Here is a 5,000-nt window from a genome sequence, read left to right as displayed (position 1 = left end):
CCCGGGGAGGCCAAGAGTGTAGTGTTGTTCCCCGGGGCTCCCAAATTTTGCAGTGTGAGAGTGTGTTTGACTTGTTGAGTATTTTGTGGGTGTGAAATGCACCGTTTGGCGCCCGAAAGTGTGATTTTGCTGGGGATGGTTTTGTTCTTCAAGTGAGGGCAAGGGGCAGCGGTGTGTGCGGTTATTTTCCCCGAAAAAAGTGTCCCCATTTCGGTAGGCGTGTTTGAAATGTTGTTTCGCTCGCAGCGTCGGGGAAATGCGCGTGCGGCCGCGGGTCTCGATGTGCCCGTGTTCCCCTCGGGCATACCTATCCAACGAGCCCTGGGTGAAGGTGCTACGAGGTTCCTAAGTGGGGATGCCTGTACATGAAGCCCTTGTTCCCAGCTTTGAATGCACGTTTCCAGCTTGAGAGAAACGGGGGCTTAAAATTCACAGTTATTCGCCCGAACGTGGGATTTCGCTGGGGACGGTTTCTAAATTCAAGTTGGCACGGGGGGCAGCGGTGTGCGCGGTTATTTTCCCAGGATTGATGATCCCCAGCTCGGTGGGTCCGTTTAAAGTTTTGTTTGGGCTCCCGTTTCGCGGGGAAGCGCGTGCGCGTGGCGAGCCTGACCTCCCCGTGTCCCCCTCGCCCAGACCTTTCCAACGCCACCCGGGTGAAGGTGCTACGAGGTCCCGAAGTGGAGATGCCTGTCAATGAGCACCTTTTCCCAGCTTTGAATGCAGGTTTCCAGCTTCAGACAAAATGTGGCTCCAAACGTGCAGTTTTGCGCCCGAACGTGGGATTTCGCTGGGGACGGTTTCTAAATTCAAGTTGGGACGGGGGGCAGCGGTGTGCGCGGTTATCTCCCCGGAAAAAGCCGTCCCCAGCTCGGTGGGTCCGTTTAAAGTTTTGTTTGGGCTCCCGTTTCGCGAGGAAGCGCGTGCGCGTGGCGAGCCTGACCTCCCCGTGTTCCCCTCGCCCAGACCTTTCCAACGCCACCCGGGTGAAGGTGCTACGAGGTCCCGAAGTGGAGATGCCTGTCAATGAGCACCTTTTCCCAGCTTTGAATGCAGGTTTCCAGCTTCAGACAAAATGTGGCTCCAAACGTGCAGTTTTGCGCCCGAACGTGGGATTTCGCTGGGGACGGTTTCTAAATTCAAGTTGGCACGGGGGGCAGCGGTGTGTGTGGTTATTTTCCCAGGATTGATGATCCCCAATTCGGTGGGTCCGTTTAAAGTTTTGTTTGGGCTCCCGTTTCGCGGGGAAGCGCGTGCGCGTGGCGAGCCTGACCTCCCCGTGTCCCCCTCGCCCAGACCTTTCCAACGCCACCCGGGTGAAGGTGCTACGAGGTCCCGAAGTGGAGATGCCTGTCAATGAGCACCTTTTCCCAGCTTTGAATGCAGGTTTCCAGCTTCAGACAAAATGTGGCTCCAAACGTGCAGTTTTGCGCCCGAACGTGGGATTTCGCTGGGACGGTTTCTAAATTCAAGTTGGCACGGGGGGCAGCGGTGTGTGTGGTTATTTTCCCAGGATTGATGATCCCCCAATTCGGTGGGTCCGTTTAAAGTTTTGTTTGGGCTCCCGTTTCGCGGGAAGCGCGTGCGCGTGGCGAGCCTGACCTCCCCGTGTCCCCCTCGCCAGACCTTTCCAACGCCACCCGGTGAAGGTGCTACGAGGTCCGAAGTGAGATGCCTGTCAATGAGCACCTTTTCCCAGCTTGAATGCAGGTTTCCAGCTTCAGACAAAATGTGGCTCCAAACGTGCAGTTTTGCGCCCGAACGTGGGATTCGCTGGGGACGGTTTCTAAATTCAAGTTGGCACGGGGGCAGCGGTGTGTGTGGTTATTTTCCCAGGATTGATGATCCCCAATTCGGTGGGTCCGTTTAAAGTTTTGTTTGGGCTCCCGTTTCGCGGGGAAGCGCGTGCGCGTGGCGAGCCTGACCTCCCGTGTCCCCCTCGCCCAGACCTTTCCAACGCCACCCGGGTGAAGGTGCTACGAGGTCCCGAAGTGGAGATGCCTGTCAATGAGCACCTTTTCCCAGCTTTGAATGCAGGTTTCCAGCTTCAGACAAAATGTGGCTCCAAACGTGCAGTTTTGCGCCCGAACGTGGGATTTCGCTGGGGACGGTTTCTAAATTCAAGTTGGCACGGGGGGCAGCGGTGTGCGCGGTTATCTCCCCGGAAAAAGCCGTCCCCAGCTCGGTGGGTCCGTTTAAAGTTTTGTTTGGGCTCCCGTTTCGCGAGGAAGCGCGTGCGCGTGGCGAGCCTGACCTCCCCGTGTTCCCCTCGCCCAGACCTTTCCAACGCCACCCGGGTGAAGGTGCTACGAGGTCCCGAAGTGGAGATGCCTGTCAATGAGCACCTTTTCCCAGCTTTGAATGCAGGTTTCCAGCTTCAGACAAAATGTGGCTCCAAACGTGCAGTTTTGCGCCCAGAACGTGGGATTTCGCTGGGGACGGTTTCTAAATTCAAGTTGGCACGGGGGGCAGCGGTGTGTGTGGTTATTTTCCCAGGATTGATGATCCCCAATTCGGTGGGTCCGTTTAAAGTTTTGTTTGGGCTCCCGTTTCGCGGGGAAGCGCGTGCGCGTGGCGAGCCTGACCTCCCCGTGTCCCCCTCGCCCAGACCTTTCCAACGCCACCCGGGTGAAGGTGCTACGAGGTCCCGAAGTGGAGATGCCTGTCAATGAGCACCTTTTCCCAGCTTTGAATGCAGGTTTCCAGCTTCAGACAAAATGTGGCTCCAAACGTGCAGTTTGCGCCCGAACGTGGGATTTCGCTGGGGACGGTTTCTAAATTCAAGTTGGCACGGGGGGCAGCGGTGTGTGTGGTTATTTTCCCAGGATTGATGATCCCCAATTCGGTGGGTCCGTTTAAAGTTTTGTTTGGGCTCCCGTTTCGCGGGGAAGCGCGTGCGCGTGGCGAGCCTGACCTCCCCGTGTCCCCCTCGCCCAGACTTTCCAACGCCACCCGGGTGAAGGTGCTACGAGGTCCCGAAGTGGAGATGCCTGTCAATGAGCACCTTTTCCCAGCTTTGAATGCAGGTTTCCAGCTTCAGACAAAATGTGGCTCCAAACGTGCAGTTTTGCGCCGAACGTGGGATTTCGCTGGGGACGGTTTCTAAATTCAAGTTGGGACGGGGGGCAGCGGTGTGCGCGGTTATCTCCCCGGAAAAAGCCGTCCCCAGCTCGGTGGGTCCGTTTAAAGTTTTGTTTGGCTCCCGTTTCGCGAGGAAGCGCGTGCGCGTGGCGAGCCTGACCTCCCCGTGTTCCCCTCGCCCAGACCTTTCCAACGCCACCCGGGTGAAGGTGCTACGAGGTCCCGAAGTGGAGATGCCTGTCAATGAGCACCTTTTCCCAGCTTTGAATGCAGGTTTCCAGCTTCAGACAAAATGTGGCTCCAAACGTGCAGTTTTGCGCCCGAACGTGGGATTTCGCTGGGGACGGTTTCTAATTCAAGTTGGCACGGGGGGCAGCGGTGTGTGTGGTTATTTTCCCAGGATTGATGATCCCAATTCGGTGGGTCCGTTTAAAGTTTTGTTTGGGCTCCCGTTTCGCGGGGAAGCGCGTGCGCGTGGCGAGCCTGACCTCCCCGTGTCCCCCTCGCCCAGACCTTTCAACGCCACCCGGGTGAAGGTGCTACGAGGTCCCGAAGTGGAGATGCCTGTCAATGAGCACCTTTTCCCAGCTTTGAATGCAGGTTTCCAGCTTCAGACAAAATGTGGCTCCAAACGTGCAGTTTTGCGCCCGAACGTGGGATTTCGCTGGGGACGGTTTCTAAATTCAAGTTGGCACGGGGGGCAGCGGTGTGTGTGGTTATTTTCCCAGGATTGATGATCCCCAATTCGGTGGGTCCGTTTAAGTTTTGTTTGGGCTCCCGTTTCGCGGGGAAGCGCGTGCGCGTGGCGAGCCTGACCTCCCCGTGTCCCCCTCGCCCAGACCTTTCCAACGCCACCCGGGTGAAGGTGCTACGAGGTCCCGAAGTGGAGATGCCTGTCAATGAGCACCTTTTCCCAGCTTTGAATGCAGGTTTCCAGCTTCAGACAAAATGTGGCTCCAAACGTGCAGTTTTGCGCCGAACGTGGGATTTCGCTGGGGACGGTTCTAAATTCAAGTTGGCACGGGGGCAGCGGTGTGTGTGGTTATTTTCCAGGATTGATGATCCCCAATTCGGTGGTCGTTTAAAGTTTTGTTTGGGCTCCCGTTTCGCGAGGAAGCGCGTGCGCGTGGCGAGCCTGACCTCCCCGTGTTCCCCTCGCCCAGACCTTTCCAACGCCACCCGGGTGAAGGTGCTACGAGGTCCCGAAGTGGAGATGCCTGTCAATGAGCACCTTTTCCCAGCTTTGAATGCAGGTTTCCAGCTTCAGACAAAATGTGGCTCCAAACGTGCAGTTTTGCTAGATCGCGTGTTGGATTTCGCTGGGGACGGTTTCTAAATTCAAGTTGGCACGGGGGCAGCGGTGTGTGTGGTTATTTTCCCAGGATTGATGATCCCCAATTCGGTGGGTCCGTTTAAAGTTTTGTTTGGGCTCCCGTTTCGCGGGGAAGCGCGTGCGCGTGGCGAGCCTGACCTCCCCGTGTCCCCCTCGCCCAGACCTTTCCAACGCCACCCGGGTGAAGGTGCTACGAGGTCCCGAAGTGGAGATGCCTGTCAATGAGCACCTTTTCCCAGCTTTGAATGCAGGTTTCCAGCTTCAGACAAAATGTGGCTCCAAACGTGCAGTTTTGCGCCCGAACGTGGGATTTCGCTGGGGACGGTTTCTAAATTCAAGTTGGCACGGGGGGCAGCGGTGTGTGTGGTTATTTTCCCAGGATTGATGATATCCAATTCGGTAGCTCTGTTTAAAGTTTTGTTTGGCTTCCCGTTTTCGTTGTGTAGCTCTGATTTCGCTGGGGATAGTTTTATACACTGCTTTAGAGTGGGGCACACACGTGAGAGTTGTTTTTTCATTGGAACTGACTATGGCCATTTCGGTGTAGACGTTTAACGTTTTCTTTCGCTTCCCGTTTCCGTTTTAT

The sequence above is a fragment of the Osmerus eperlanus genome, chromosome 4 (genome assembly GCF_963692335.1).
Source record: "Osmerus eperlanus chromosome 4, fOsmEpe2.1, whole genome shotgun sequence".
Classification (NCBI taxonomy): Eukaryota; Metazoa; Chordata; class Actinopteri; order Osmeriformes; family Osmeridae; genus Osmerus; species Osmerus eperlanus.
This window is presented reverse-complemented; position numbering follows the sequence as displayed.